The sequence below is a fragment of the Diabrotica virgifera genome, chromosome 1 (genome assembly GCF_917563875.1).
Source record: "Diabrotica virgifera virgifera chromosome 1, PGI_DIABVI_V3a".
Taxonomy (NCBI): Eukaryota; Metazoa; Arthropoda; class Insecta; order Coleoptera; family Chrysomelidae; genus Diabrotica; species Diabrotica virgifera.
Window position 1 is genome coordinate 299,157,783 of NC_065443.1, and position 17,648 is coordinate 299,175,430.

At 32.7% G+C, this 17,648-nt stretch overlaps 1 protein-coding gene across 1 annotated transcript in view; it reads left to right on the top strand.

The window, feature by feature from the left end:
• The window catches only part of LOC114329399 (eukaryotic translation initiation factor 5B), a 105,109-nt gene that overhangs the window by 64,073 nt on the left and 23,388 nt on the right, over window positions 1–17,648 (top strand). The window lies entirely within an intron of this gene.

Sequence of the window (17,648 nt, forward strand, 5' to 3'; positions counted from 1 at the left end):
TGAAACATAACACCTTTTCGAACGGTTTTTTGCGAATACCTTAAAAACTATTCATCTAACTAAAAAAACTGTATACATATAACATTTTTGTAGCTTATAAAAAAAGAGACTCGTTCCTTCATAAATCTTCTAGTTATAATAAAAAAAGAGGTATGGTAGGTGAAAAGACACCTACCTAGTTTTTTGGTGCATGCTCTCAAGTTGGTGTTTTCAACTTGAAATAATAGAGAAACGGTCGCTTTTAGGTGTATAATGCTACCAATTCCTTTTGTAGTGCTTGAAAAGACCTTTAAAATGAGCAATGTTAAATGTTGATTATATTCAAACTAAGCGAGATCTGTTGCAAAAAAATTGATGACTAATGTATTTTAAGAAGAACTGAGAAGTATATTTCGCCGCCGTCTACGAAAAGCATAACTCCGAAAAATGCCGTTAAGAGTAGAACTTTCAATGAACGCCGCGAAAAATATTATTTTTGATCATATGATTGTGAAAATTATACTCCCTAATAAAGTGTTAGCGAAAAAATTTATTTTTGAGGAGTATCGGCAAAAAACATTATTTCTGTTTGTGGGTCCACGAAAATTATAATTACTAAAAAGTTCTCAGAAATAATTGTTTTCGTCGGCAGAAACAGAAAGGGAAATAATTGTTTTCGTCGGAATCTATTATGAACTAAATCTTTTCGTTATAAATATTTTGGGAGTTATAATCTTCGCGGACACGCATATAAAAAAATTGTATCGCCAACACGTATCAAAGAGTTATTATTTTCACTGCAAATGTATTAGGAATCACATTAATCATAGGTACCAGCGATTTAACCCCTCATCCATCAGAATTTAAATGCATCGTTTTCCTTTTAGAATACTTTTTATTATAGTGTTATTTCTATGTTTGAAAAGTTGGACTAGTTTAAAATGAATGGTTTTTGAAAAAAATAAGATCAAATTATAGAGCACATTTTTAAATTTTCTTAAAAATTTTCCTTATTCTCCATGTAACTCGAAAATGATAAGAGATACGAAGTAAAGATACCACGTTTTTTAGATAAATAATTTGTTTTTATTTTTCATAACTGTATCTCTTATAATTTTCAAGTTACATGGAGAAAAAGAAGATTTTTAAGAAAATTTAAAAATAAGCTCTATGATTTGATCTTATTTTTTTCAAAAACCATTATTTTTGAACCCGTTCAACTTTTTGAATATAGAAATAACACTATAATAAAAGGTATTGTAGAAGGAAAACGATGCATTTAAATTCTGGTGGATGGGGGTTACATATACTTCTCATTTTTTCTTAAAATACATTAGTCATCAATTTTTTTGCAGCATATCTCGCTTAGTTTGAACGTAATCGACCTTTAAGATTGCTCATTTTAAAGGTCTTTTCAAACACTACAAAAGGAATTGGTAGCATTATACACCTAGAATCGACCGTTTCTCTATTATTTCAAGTTGAATACACCAATTTGAGCATGCACCAAAAAAACATACCCTTTTCACCTACCATATCTCTTTTTTTTATTATACCTGGAAGATTTATGAAGGAACGAGTCTCTTTGTTTTTTTATAGTCTACAAAAACGTTATACACAGTTTTTGTAGTTAGATGCATAAAGTATTCGCAAAAAAACGTTTGAAAAGGTGTTATGTTTCAATGGAAATGGCCAATTTTCAACCACGAATAACTAAGTATTAAGTTTACAAAAAAAAATTATAGAACAGTTTTTGCTTAGAATTAGGTTCTCTAGCCAATTCCGTGGTTAGTATAACCAAGAAATTTTCCACGCCCGAGAAGGGGTGGGAACCACCCCCAAGATAAAAGCGCGCAGCGACATAGGGTAGACTTTGAATTAGGAGATAAGTAGAGGGTGTTCCCAAAATTTCATTAAAATCCATGCAGTAGGATAGAATTCGGAAGTAATATTATTCTTGCTCCCATTGACTGTCGTAAACAAAGTATAAATAAATAGATATTTAAACTGAATAAAGTACTCTGTAATACAAACAGTGCCGGTTTATCCACTGGGCGCTTGGGGCGGGCGCCCAGGGGCCCGGGGCCCGAAGGGGCCCGTTCCTTTTAATTATAAAAAAATAAAGACGCTAAATAATCTACATATTCTCCGAAAAAAATCTCATACGCAGATACGCCAATACACTGCAAAAGCCTATGTTCTATTGTTACATCTCTTCATGCCTACACACAGTGGCGTAGCCTAGCCCTAAAGGGGACTCGTGTCAGTGTTTGTGGCAGGGCCCTTTTCCAAAAACTACAGAAAGTTGTCAGATTTAGCTATGCCTCGAATTGTATCCAAAATAATCACATAAACGGAGTTTTTTTAGTTTCTAATAATTTCATTTTGAATTGTGGGGCTTATATAATAATAGGTTTATCTCAATTTTCGGCTTTAATATAAGTTCTTTTATAATAGGAAGAAAATAAGTTCTTTTAAAATAGTTAAACGAAAGACAAAAATAGATATACATACATCTAATTTATAGATAAAGAATAGATTATTCTTGAAAATGCCAATACCCAAACAATATGTACACACTCTTTCAAACATTCAAAAGTAAAGCGATTACAAAAATTGTAATTTGGCATTATACAGTGGCCTCTAAGGCTAGCACTCCACTTGCGATTTGTAGTCGCGGCGACAAAAAAATTGCTGTCGCAAAAAATTTAGAGTCTAGAAAATTAGTCGCTGTTTTCAGAATCGCGAACTAAATTCTACAAGGGTGTGACAGGGGTGATCAGCTTTTAGGTGTATTTTTTCTCTAGATAAAGAAGAAGTCAAGACGTGAATTAATACTTTATGCGAGAAACATAAAAACGATGTTGATGAAACCAAAGAGAACTTGCATAATGAAATTACTCATTTTGTAACGTTATGCCAAAATTTGAATAAACATATAATTTATGAAAAATTTTATGTCATCCAGGATGTAAAGGCAACTTTTCCAAATATCTTAACTTTACTGCTTTATTTGACGCGTCAGGTGAGCGGTCTTTTTCGGCTTTAAAAAGAATAAAAACATATTTAAGGCTATGGGTACATAATTCGCAAATATTTTACGTGTATCCTTACTTTTTCTGTCTTTACACGGCAAATTACGTGTAGTAAAATTCACACTGGTATGGATATGGAAACATTACTAGAATGTCATTCTACTTGAAAATGTCATCATTAATTTAAAGAGATAAGTTTTGAATGTTCTTGGATAACTGTTATTTTTATAATTGCAAATTATTAATTCAGTTAATAAATGTGATAATTTTTTCACTAACTATGTATTCAGTGATTGTAATAATTTATTTGTACAACAAAGACTAATACTCAATCGAGAAAAGAGGAAAAGTGTTAAAGTGATTTTTTAATAATATACTTTTATGGAACGAATACAATTTTGAACATCTTTAACAACAAAATACTTGGATCACAGAATATATTATCCTGATGTATTCTCTGCTTGGATCTTCCTCAAATAATACACAATAAATAACTTTTTATTAAGTTCACGTCTTAAATCAATTATTTATCAAATACACTATATGTATATCAATAATATTTAATCAATAACTCAACATATTCCCGATGCAATGTCAAATATTTAAAATTGTCACTGATTGTCAGTTTCTGACTGACAATATATGCTGACAATGTTATATTCGGCTGAGTGCGTTGTAAGACAAAGATAGATTTGGAAAATATTACCACGGCATTGTGTTCATTTTTTTCGAATCCTGAAAAAACCAATAAATATTTTTGAAAGATTTAAACGCAGAATAAAAGACTAAATTATTACTGAGGGCCGAAAGTCCCTTAGAATAAATAAAATGTTGATTTTGAATGATATATTTGAAATTAAAAATCACACTAAATTTTGTCTTAGTTCTTCACCCCTGTAACTTATTAAAATAAACATTATAGAAGTTCTCAGGGACTTTCGGCCCTCGCTAATAACGTAATCTTTCATTCTGCGTTTAAATTTTTCAAAAATACTTATTAGTTTTCTCAGGATTCGAAAAAAATGAATCCCCATTTGAATAGCATTGCAGCCGAAAATACGTACCGATCCTCTTAAGGTTAAATTTGGGTCAAAAAAACCTAGACGCATTATCACTATTGTATATAGAGAATGAAGAACTGGAGAAACTGAATTGTGATAATATTATATGGCATTTTGCGAATGCCAAGTCAAGAAAAAAAGTGATCTAATTTTTGTCTTTATTTATTTTTTAGAATATGTTTTTTTGCTTGTCATGTGTTGTTTTGTGGAACTTTCTGTTTTTTATTTATGTTTTTAAAAGTATTTTTTGGATTATTTTTTACGTTTGCTATTCTTCTTGCTTGTTTAAAACAAATTATTTTATGGATTTTACAATAAACCTTTATAGTTAAGAGGATCGGTACGTATTTTCGGCTGCAATGCTATTCAAATGGGGATTCATTTTTTTCGAATCCTGAGAAAACTAATAAGTATTTTTGAAAAATTTAAACGCAGAATGAAAGATTACGTTATTAGCGAGGGCCGAAAGTCCCTGAGAACTTCGGTAATGTTTATTTTAATAAGTTACAGGGGTGAAAAGCTAAGAGAAAATTTAGTGTGATTTTTAATTTCAAATATCTCATTCAAAATAAACTTTTTATTTATTCTAAGGGACTTTCGGTCCTCGGTAATAATTTAGTATTTCATTCTGCGTTTAAATTTTTCAAAAATATTTATTGGTTTTTTCAGGATTCGAAAAAATAAACATAATGCCGTGGTAATATTTTCCAAATCTATCTTTGTTTTACAACGCACTCAGCCGAATATAATATTGTCAGCATATATTGTCAGTCAGACACTGACAATCAGTGACAATTTTAAATATTTGACATTGCATCGGGAATATTTTGAGTTATTGATTAAATATTATTGATATATAGTGTATTTGATAAATAATTGACTTAAGACGTGAACTTCATAAAAAGTTATTTATTGTGTATTATTTGTGGAAGATCCAAACAGATAATACATCAGCATAATATATACTGTGATCCAAGTATTTTTTTGTTAAAGATGTTAAAAATTGTAAGCGTTCCATAACAATATATTATTAAAAAATCACTTTAACACTTTTCACACTTTTAACACTTTTGAGTAGTAGTTTTTGTTGTACAAATAAATTATTACAATCACTGAGTACATAATTAGTGAAAAAATTATCACATTTATTAACTGTAAACACGTAAACAGTAAAAAAACTGACAACGAATAGCAATGAAGGGGGCCCCTAAACCGCCAGCGCCCAGGGCCCGAAGTTAGGTTAAACCGGTACTGAATACAAATAATAATACTATAAAAAATAATGAGTATTTTTTTATAAAAGCAATAGTTGTTATACATCAACTGTAAAAATTATTATTTATTTTTTCATCGAGTGCTTTGCTATCACTTAGAATTGCGAATGGAAGCTGAATCCGCCATTTGGAAGGAAGATAGAACCCTATTGTGAAGTCTTAACCCTTTGACACCCATAGCCACCGTCAAGTCACCATTGGGAGTATGTAATTTTGGGAACAAGCTATTTGGGGGGCATTCCGGCTCCTTTTCATTCTACACCTGGACCTACAGGAGGTACCATTTCGTACCATCCAGGTGCTCATTTTGGGATGCAGTAGCGGACTTTTAGGAGTCATTGGATTTGTTTGGGAACATTTAGTGATGTGTTTTAGTAACTATTGGTTCTTTTTACATTTCAGACTCTTGGTTTAATGCACTATGTTTTTTTTCCAGATTTAGTTTACCTCTGGTTTTTTTTTATCACATATTTGTATTGTATTAGGTTCCCAAACTTATTTACGATCATATGGTACGTTACATTGTGCACAAGGTAATAAGCCTAGAAAATTATGTTGTTTATACTTTATTATTGGTTTGATAGTTATTTTTGTAATATTACTTGCTTGTTTCCCAAATATTTTCTTATTTATTCGCTTTATTTCATTTGTTCGGTTAATTCATCGTTACTTTATTTCATTGCATTTGCTCGGTTAATTTAGGTCATCGGTTCGGTATTTATCTTAACTTCATTACTATAACTTTTATTCATTTGTATATTTAACTTTATTTATTCATTATGGTATTTTCGCTTAGTGAGGCTTGGGCCTATTTATTTGTAGTATTTTCATCTTCGTCGGTTTCAATTCAGTTGTACGTAGCAAGCGTACTATAACCATTTGGTAGAAGACTCATGTGAGTTGTACCCTATATGTAAGTAAGAGGTACTTATGTAATTTTGTAACAGATAGCATTATTGTAGTTATCTCAAATATAACTTTGTATAATGTATGTCATTTTAGAGTCACATGATATGCACTTGGTGTAACTCAGAGATTGTCAAAAATCTAGTAGTTATTTTTAATAAATATTTACTAATTTGGTATATCATTTATTTTTATTATTCCTTTATGTTCATTATTACAGATTTAATTTATTTAATACTTCACAGCAGTGTAAGATACCTGGGAGAATGATCGGAGATCATTTTCATGGCGCCCATGATTTGTTAGTTTTATTTATTTTGTTCGTCTTTAGCAATTATTCATCTTCATTCATTTTCAGTACATTATTCTTATTTTATTATTGCACCTTTTAGTCATCATTACTATCTACTTTGAGCTACTGTTCTTCGACAGGCATGCAAACGAGCCGTATCCATCCTTTAGTGTCAAGTTGTTCTCTTGCATCTCATGCTAGCCAAATCTATTCAGTTTGCCTCTGTCTCTTCATACTTCTACTTCTATCCCTTTTAATTCCCCTTTCTCCAGTACAACTGCAAAGTAGTATTTTTCTTACTTCGGCTTCTCAACGTAGAAGCCACTTCACTCTCTCCCTTACCTCGCCATCTATTTTCATTGGTCCCATAGCTTACATCTAGTCTCTTTTCCTTACTTCTGTTGGAGTTTATCACTCTCTTTACTTTCACTCCAACAGAAGTTTTCTTATTTTTGTTACATTGGCCAATGTAACAAAATATAGAAGACTTCTGTTGGAGTGAAAGTAAAAAGAGAGATATACTCCAACAGAAGTAAGGAAAAAAGAGTGAACTAGTGGGACAAAATGGGACAAGAATGAAGAGAGAGTGGGGTGTGTAAAGAAAAGGGTGAAGTGGCTTCTACATTGAGAAGCTGCAGTAGGAAAAATACTACTTTCCAGTAGTATTAGTGGAGGAAAGTGGAAGGATGTAGAAGTGAAGAGAAGGGGATATTAAAAGGGATAGAAGTATGGAGAGACAGAGACAAACGGAATAGAGTTGGCTAGCATGAGATGCAAGAGAACAACTTGACACTCAAGGATGGATACGGCTCGTTTGCATGCCTGTCGAAGAACAGTAGCTCTAAGTAGATAGTAAGGATGACTAAAAGATGAAATAATAAAATAAGAATAATGTACTGAAAAGGAATGAAGATGAATAATTGCTAAAGACGAACACAATAAATAACTAACAAATCATTCTCCCAGGTATCTTACACTGCTGTCAAATATTAGATATATCAAACCTGTAATAATGAACATAAAGGAATAATAAAAATAAATGATATACAAAATAAATAAACATTTATAAAGATAACTACCAGATTTTTAACAATCTCTGAGTTAGACAAAGCATATACTGTGACTCTAAAATGACAAGTTATACAAAAGTTATATACATTTAGATAACAACAATAATGTTATCTGTTACAATTGACGAAGAAGTATCGCCTTCTTGCACATGCAGCTTTGTTGTGGAAAACTTTTTGTTGCTGCTTCTTCTTCTTCTTATACTTATTGTAGATCTGTCGATCTGTTAATTCCGACGTTGAAGTATTTCTTGAGCGGTAGACTGCCAGCTATCTCTCCATCTTTTTGGTGGTCTCCCCGGTGGACGCTTGCCTGCTGGTTTTCCTTCTAGAGCAATTCTTAGTAGTCTGTGCTCCTCCATTCTTTTTACATGACTGAATCATTGTCTTCGTCTTTGCCTACCCCATTCGTTCGTAGCATGCTGTTGGTTTTATTGGTTGTTGCAGCTTCATTTGATAATTTTTTTCAGATCAGAATTTGACATTTGCTACCAAACTTTTTGAGAGGAAGCAGATAATATAAAGTAAGGCTCTAAAATATCGTTAAAAGTTGCAGCTACGAGAGATGCAGGTGGATCAGGACAAGATTTTGTCAAACGCACCTGTAACAAAAACTGTTCCACAAACAGATGCAAGTGCAAGAAGGCAATGATACTTCGCATTTCTAAGTGCCACCAAAGCACTCCATGGGAAAATAAATCATAATTTTTATAATTGAGGTATAATTATTGCTTTTATAAAAAGAAATTGATTATTTTTTATAATATGATTGTTTGTATTACCAATTGTCCATTAGTTTTACCGACGAATCATTATTGTTTTAATAAAAATGATTATTTTCCAATTACATAGTATTTTATTCAATTTATCTATTTATTTTGGCTTTGTAGGGATATCATCATTGTACTAGTTTATCCTATAGTGTTTAGGACAAAGTAGTTTGGCCTAGGCCAAACTAGTTTAAAATTGTTTCGCCAAGACAATGCATCTTGTCACAAGTCGATGAAAACAATGGCAAAATGCACGAATTGGGCTTTTAATTGCTTCCGCACCCATAGTATAGTCCAGATCTGGCCCCCAATGATTACCACCTTTTTCCGATCTAAAAAAATGTTCCGTGGCAAGAGATATAACTCAGAAGAGGAGATAATCGCCGAAACTGAAGACAAAGATAGATCATTTTAGAAGGGCGGTATCGAAAAATTAGAAAAGCGTTGGAATTATTGCATCGTTCCTAAAGGGGCTAACTTTCTAAAAGGAGTTCCTAAAGGGGATTCATCACTCCTAAAGGGGATTCATCACTCCTAAAGGGGATTAGAATAATTATTGTAAAAAATGTTTTTGAAGATATTCTTCTTTAGCGGCGAATCGAGGTAAAATTGTACATAAATTTGCGCGCCTGCGCACACCAGCGCCGGTTTAACCAGGGGTCTTTTCGGGGCTGTAGCACCGGGCGGTTGAAGGTTCCTGGGCGGTACGCGCAAAGCTCGTGCTCTTCCGAAATTATACGGATATGGTAAAATAAAATTTGCATACAAATCCACATGATTGTTCCACTACTGGAACTATTGTCAGAATATGATCCATTTTTAAATGATCATATTAATAAACGAGCAAATTTAGGTAAGGGCAAAACGTCATATCTGTCAAAAGATAGGTATATGGAATTACTGAATATTTTGTCCGATCGAGTCATTGATGAAATTGTTAGGCAAATTGAGGCAAACAAATACTCTTTTATAAGTGTAGATTCAACACCATGACATGGATTCAACATAATGACATAACACACCATGACCAACTTACAGTACCTAATTTTGAGATATTGTAACAATAAAGGGAATCCCGTGGACAGATTCGTGGGATTTTGTAAAAACACTGGGCATAGCTCACAAGAACTTGAGGAAACAGTTATTGGAATGTTAGAGTCTTTGAAATTAGATATTAGGAACTGTAGAGACCAGTATTACGACAATGCCAGTAATATGAGTAGCAAGTATTCTGGTTTGCAAGAACATATTAAAAATTACAATAATTTAGCTCTCTTTGTGGTGTGTGCTGCTCACTATTTAAATTTGGTTGTCCAAAATGCAGTAGACTGTTGTTTGGAAGCAACATCTTTTTTATGTTGGTACAGGCTATCTACAATTTTTTCTCCGTGTCTACACACATGTGGGAGTTATTGTCCCGTGCAATAAAGGATTCGCCTGAGTCGGGGCAGACATTATTACCTAAAAGAGTACATACAACCCGTTGGTCTTCTCGTTTTGTTGCCATAAAGGCGTTAAAAAGCAATTACGGTTTGATTGAAATATCAACCGATATAAATGAGAAAAATGTAGTAAGAGTTGAAGCAGCTTCTCTCTCGAAGAAACTTGAATTGTTGGAAAACAGAATAATTTTATCATTCTGAATTGACTTATTACAAAGGGTTAATGAGGTGAATAAAGCAGTACGAAAGGAAAATATGGAAAATATGGATTTAAGCATAACCCGCTTATATCTGGTATCATCTTTAGCAGATTATTTTGAGTTCTTACGTGATCGTTTTGATTACTCCGAGGCCTTAGGAATGTTGTTAACAGGGAACGAAAATTATGTTGAGAAGAGGATAATAAAAAAAATTGCAATTAGGAGAAAAGAATTCGGAGGCAAGTTTAAGCCAAAAAGAAAAAGTTCAAATACAATGTGATGTTTTTATAACAGACAATTTTAAGTCGGAGATTATTCACCGATGTGAGAGTTATAAATCTTGTTCAAGAGCATTTGAATTTTTGTTTAAACTAAAAACTACGGACGATGAAGATATTTTCAGATCGGCAACTGAATTACAACATAAATACAAGGAGGATTTGGACGAGTATTTTCTCCAAGAATGTGTTCATTTAAAGCATTTGTTAATGTCTCTACCCCAATTAAAAATAGACACTCCTTTAGAATAATTGGTACAGGTCTTATACGAAAATAAACTAATATCTTCATTTTCAAACGTTAATATTTGCCTGCGTATTTTTTCTCCATAATGGTCGCAAACGCAAGTTGCGAACGCTCTATTTCGACACAAAAAAGGGGACAGATCTATTTTCCAAGAAAATTTGCCCTCCTTTCAGTTTTATCCATTAACGAGGACCTGCTAAATAAATTAAATATAAATGATATCGAAAACTTCGCTTCAGTAAAAGAAAGAAAACAAGCTTTTCAATAGTAAAGGTATTTGATTACCTACCTCATGTTACCTGTTTGAATGTTATTAGGTACATTTTTATTTTACTTTTTGAAGTTTGCTCTTAATTGTTTTCTTGTATTTTTTTAGTATTCATTTCAGTTTGAAACCAAAAAAAGTTGTAATTGTTTTCCTTACTTTAACAAACTTGTATTCAAAATATGTTTTGTTGAATTGAAATAAAGTTAAAAATATTTTTGAGCCTGGGCGTGGCATCCGTATATCAGCACCGGGCGGCAGACTGTGTTAAACCGGCACTGGCGCACACTGACAGTATGTAGTTCTGACAGTATGTAGTTCATTGTTAATCTTTCAAGATAGGTATGTATGTATCTGTAACCGTGCAAATAAGTCATTAAAAGAATATATTAGTGTTTTTAGGAAATGTATTATTTATTATAATTCTTGTGTTTTTGGATTTGTGTTTCTCTGTAGTAAAATAATATTATTATATTATGTAAGCATAACATTTTTACACTACATATATGTCGCCGTGTTGTGTCCGAAACTTACATGTCAATTTCTAGGACCTCGATGGAGTAGTGGGTAATGCGTTAGCTCTGAGATTGGAATGACGCGGGTTCAATTCCTGGGCGATTCATATCTTTTTTTATTTTTGGTTGTTTTAATAAAAAAATATTGAAAGTGGTAGATAAGAAAGTTAGTTTGATTTTTAAATAAAATACAAATAACCTTTTAAGTATATTTACTTAGTTTAAATTACCTATTATATAATAGAAGAATATCTTCTTACGTGCGTGCAAAGTACACACACATTCTTTTTTTTTAAGACGTAAAACAAAATTACACACAGAAATCAATAGTCCTTGAATTGTTTACATTATTTGTTGTATTAATAATGTCCGTTTGATTGATAACGGATAAATTTCCTGCAATATCACAATTAATTAAAATGGACGTCGCGCCTATGTCAAACCCCGCTTCTTTAATTCTCGGTAAAACGAACATCCGGCCTTCATATCCTTGTACGTGATCCCGTGTCAGTAAATACCAAAACCCGTATAGTAACCTTCAATACTTATAGAATAAAAAAACAGGCACACTTTTGTTATTTTGTTGTTGCGATGTTTTTTTTTCTTTGATGGCGGCGGTGACGGCCATAGGAGAGTTTCACCTGCGTTCACTTCTTCTGGATATTGTTTCATAACATAGCATAATCGATGTTCAATGTTTATCTTATACCTTCGGTGACCATATGTACTTATTTAAGTAGGACAGTACTTATTTTTAAATATTGTCCTAATGTACTTTAAAACCTTTCTAAGGACACGCGAATGTACTTATTTTTTCTAAAAAATGAATACATATTTTTATCTTTTACTACTTTTAAACAAATTTCTTTGTATACTGTTCCAGGTATTGCAGCTCTTGGTTTCCAATATTTCCATTCTTTTGTTGACTCTTCTCATGACTTCGTTGTTTGTTACAGGCTCGGTCCATGCTATCTTCAGGTACCTTTACCCACAATTCAAATGTTTCCAACTTTTTAGTAGTTGACGCGTTAATTGACCATGCTTCTATCCCGTTAAAGCAGAGTCGAGAAATATAACACCTTGCCAGCCTAACGCTCAAGTCTTAATTATTTCAGTTCTCTTTCACAAACTACCTTTCTCGTTTTATTGAAGTTGGTTCTTGCCTTCTTTATTCGAACTTTGATTTCTTTGGAGTAATCGTTTGTGTGATTAATTATTGTGCCAAGATAGTTGTAGTTTTCAACTTGTTCTAAAGTTTTACCTTTAATTGTCAGGCTTTTATCATTATTTTGGGTTTTTGATATCCTCATAAATTTAGTTTTCTTGATGTTTATTGATAATCCATATTGTTCTCCATACTCAACTATCTTGTTCATTATCTTTTGGAGGTCTTGGAGGGTGTCCGCTATTATGATAGTGTCGTCCGCGTATCTTTTTAATCTTGTCTTGTTGTTGTTAATAATTGGCGTTCCATTTAGGTACCTTTATTCCTGCTGTTTCTCCCTCATGAACTTTTTTCATAATTCCTTCAGAGTATGCATTTAATAGTAGTAGTGACAATACACACCCCTGTCGCACTCCTCTTTTAATTTCGAACTCTTCTGATGTGTGTTCGTTAATGCGTATGTGTGCCTGCTGTTTATAATATAGATTTGTTATAATTCAAAGGTCATTGTATTGTAACTGTTTTGCTTTTGAGGACGTCCATTAGCTCTTTGTGGCGGACTTTATCGAAAGCCTTGTTGTAATCTATGAAACAGACGTACATATCCTGGTTCACATCCAAGCATCTCTGGATTAGTAGTGTAAATCCAAAGTGGGTTTCTTTAATATCCATATCAAGTGTTTGGTAAATGCGTTTATGAATGATCTTTAAAAACATTTTAAGTGTGTGAGACATTAGGCTTATGGTGCGGTGGTGGTACACAAAACTTCACCGCACAAGTGAAACATTTTTACACAAAATGTGTAACCTACCTAGAAAACTGGAGTACAAATTTTCATGAATTTAAACTATTCAAAAGCATAGATCTAAAGCGGGCTCCACACTCTCGGCGAAGTTACTTCGCCAAAGTTGACCGAAGTCCGAAGTACCCTCTCTACACACTCGTTCTACTTCGCGAGGAAGTGTGATACCGACAAAGAGCGGTGCGATACCAACAAAGATCCCTTTGACCAGACCGACAGAGAGTGGAAGTAGAACGAAGTGAGGCAAAGTTACACAAGGTGGCCGTCTACACTCTCGTACTTGTTGAACCTCGATCGACTTCGGCGAAAGTGTGGAGCTCGCATAAGAAGTGAAATAACATGGAACGATGTTTGTTATTCTCTCGAAGCTTTTAAATTGTATACCAAGGCAACCATGTGAAACGAAGATCAACTCTTTGACGAACTGGGAATTTTGAAAGACGTGGCTACAAGTGAAAAAATTGCTGACTGGAACAGAGAAGAAACAATAGTCAGGATCGATGGCTTAAAGTTTTTAAGTGTGTAGATCAATTCAAACTGAAAAACTTACAAATATTATGCGAATTTATTTTTTGTCTTCCGGGCAGGGGCGGATTTATTCAATAGTGGGCCCGGTGCTAATTCTTGTATAGGGCCCTACCCAACTCTTTTTTGACAAGGCACTTTAAAAATTAAAACAATATAAACTTCAGTACATTTAAAATTATGCAGAAGATACAAGGCTAAGACATGGTAACGCTTTTTTTCTTTGTTTATTTTCAACAAATGCTTTTATGACACTAAGTAGGTATGAATTACTAATTGTCGTCTTTGACGTTCTTCAGGTACTTTACTTGGTTGTAAACAAAAGTTTTACTTGTTGTTAAGCTTAAAGGGTAAAGTAGGTATATTTTATATTTCATTTCTTAACTTTATGGCACCCATTGAAAGACATCTATTTTTGTCAAACACCTTTAACTTTCAGAGCGATTTAAAAGCATTGTATTGTAAGATTTCCGAAAAGGAGATGTAAAAGTATACCTGCTAATCTGTTGCCATTTATGTCATGTCATAAAAGGGTGGTTATCGGGTGTTCCTTTCCTTTTCTCTCAGAAAAAAGATTATATGAAATTGTCAATACAACAATAATTTCAAAGTAATTTTTACAATAAATAATAAGTACGACGGCGCGTCAGAATGCCAAATACGTAATTTTAGACAAATGTGTAGGTCTTCTGGGGGCCCCTTCAATCTGGGGGCCCGGTGCTACAGCACCTCTAGCCCCCCCCTAAATCCACCACTGCTTCCGGGTACTAGTGCGGCTATCGAGCGTTTATTTTCTGTAATAAATAATTATTATTGGACGTCGGAAAAGTCACAAATGTCCATATCCACTCTCAAAGCAGCGATGCTGGTGTACGCAAGTTCTGACGAGACTTGTATGAAATGTTTCATTTACTTCAGTCGAAGCACCTTCTCAAATTAATTTTAAATTCAGAAAAATATGAATGATGCAAAAAACCGGAAGAAGTTGAGGCTATTCCAGGTCCCTCATCTAAAAATTCTTAATTACAGGCTTGTAACTTTTTCAGAGTTAAAGTAATGTGTTATGTTTAGTTTAATTGATATAATTTTTTATGTTTAGCTACATAGTTTATTTATTTTTAATGCAAAAAAGTTATATTTGTCCAATAACAAGATACATTTTGCGTTTTTAATACATTTTTGTTTTTTGTACTTTTTTTTCTTTCAAAAGATATGGTCACCGTACTTATACCGGAAGGTGTCGAGGTGTCTTCTTTACACGTTATTCTCTGCGAACTTACGCCACTTTTTTCGCTCCCTAGCTAATTCTTTGGCTTCCTGCTACGATTTTCCTCTTTTCTTCAATATGTCTATCACACTTGTATTTCACGTTTTCCTTGGTCGGCCTCTCCTGTTTCTCCCTATCGGCCTCGTCATGTCATTTTAACTTGTCTGTTGTCGTTCATTCTAAATAAGGGCCCAGTCCGCTTTAATTTCTTTTCATGAATTTTTTCCTTTAATGTTTTTACTTTTAATTATCTTCTAATATCTTCGCTACGTCTTTTATCGGTTGTCCTAGCTCCCATGACTTGACTTAAATGCCTCATTTCAGCAGCTTGCCATCTCTTTTCTTGTTTGTCGTTCAATATCCAATTCGCTGCTCCATATGTAGTTTTGAATATTACCATTTTGGTTTTCCTTGTTATTTCCTTTTTATTTAAGAGGTTTTTATACAGGGAATGATGTGTTCTTGTGGCTGCTTTTATTCTATTTCCATTTTCATCTTCTTCTGTCCACTTCTTATTTAAAATTATTCCAAGGTATTTAAATGTCTCTACCTGTTCTATTTTGTTGCCTTGGATATTGTTTCATGCAGGATCTTATTAACTGTTTGGGGATATTTTCAGTAGTAATTGCACAAGAGCTCTAAAATTATTGAATTTTTCCCGAGTGACACTTTGACAGTGTTAATTTCACGAGCCGTAGGCGAGTGAAATTATGTCAAAGTGTCACGAGGGCAAAAATTCTATATTAATTTTAGAGATCGAGTGCAATTTGTTGCGATTATTTCATGAATAAAACTGTTCAAAACCAAAATTTTATTGTAATTTATTTATGTAAGTACAAATTAGTACAATTAAACACACAGTTGTTATAAATATGTATTTGACGGTTGAAAGTCATCACTTTTGTAATTTTTAAAACATTTGTCATTATTGTCACTGAATATATTTTTTTCGTAGCAACGAAGGGCATCTGACGTAATATGCTTGACGACGGGCAATTATCAAAAAAGTTATCAGTTTAATTTAGATTTCTGTAGCTTTCTATTGGTCAGAATCTCCTATGAATGAAATAATCAGTAGTAATTGCACAAGAGCTCTGAAATTATTGAATTTTTCCCGAGTGACACTTTGACAGTTTTAATTTCACGAGCCGAAGGCGAGTGAAATTATGTCAAATTGTCACGAGTGCAAAAATTCTATATTAATTTCAGAGGTCGAGTGCAATTTGTTCCGATTATTTCATGAATAAAACTGTTCAAAACCAAAATTTTATTGTAATTAATTTATGTAAGTACCATTAAACACACAGTTTTTATAAATATTTGACGATTGAAAGTCATCACTTTTATAATTTTTAAAACATTAATTGTCATTAATGTCACTGAATGTATTTTTTCGTAGCAACAAAGGGCATCTGACGTAATATACTTAACGACGGGAGATTATCAAAAATTATCGATTTAATTCAGATTTCTGTAGCTTTCTATTGGTCAGAATCTCCTATGAATGAAATAATCAGTAGTAATTGCACAAGAGCTCTAAAATTCTATATTAATTTTAGAGTTCGAGTGCAATTTGTTGCGATTATTTCATGAATAAAACTGTTCAAAACCAAAATTTTATTGTAATTTATTTATGTAAGTACAAATTAGTACAATTAAACACACAGTTGTTATAAATATGTATTTGACGGTTGAAAGTCATCACTTTTATAATTTTTAAAACATTTGTCATTAATGTCACTGAATGTATTTTTTTCGTAGCAACGAACGGCATCTGACGTAATATGCTTGACGACGGGCAATTATCAAAAAAGTTATCAGTTTAATTTAGATTTCTGTAGCTTTCTATTGGTCAGAATCTCCTATGAATAAAATAATCAGTAGTAATTGCACAAGAGCTCTGAAATTATTGAATTTTTCCCGAGTGACACTTTGACAGTTTTAATTTCACGAGCCGAAGGCAAGTGAAATTATGTCAAATTGTCACGAGAGCAAAAATTCTATATTAATTTCAGAGGTCGAGTGCAATTTGTTGCGATTATTTCATGAATAAAACTGTTCAAAACCAAAATTTTATTGTAATTTATTTATGTAAGTACCATTAAACACACAGTTTTTATAAATATTTGACGATTGAAAGTCATCACTTTTATAATTTTTAAAACATTACTTGTCATTAATGTCACTGAATGTATTTTTTCGTAGCAACGAAGGGCATCTGACGTAATATACTTAACGACGGGCAATTATCAAAAATTATCGATTTAATTCAGATTTCTTTAGCTTTCTATTGGTCAGAATCTCCTATGAATGAAATAATCAGTGTAGTATGTAGAGACTTGAGAGTTCAAACAACACAAGCATAGGAAAAAATAAATAACAAATAAATTTAAGCCATTGTTGTTAGCGCATCCGCAGACTTGGTCGCAATATATCCATACTGGTTCCAATATTTTTTTTATAGATCAATTGTTTATTATTGTGTCCGAAGTGGAAATCGAAACGTCAAATAAATTTAATTTCAAACTTAAATTGTGGCCTATTCCCAAATAAAATA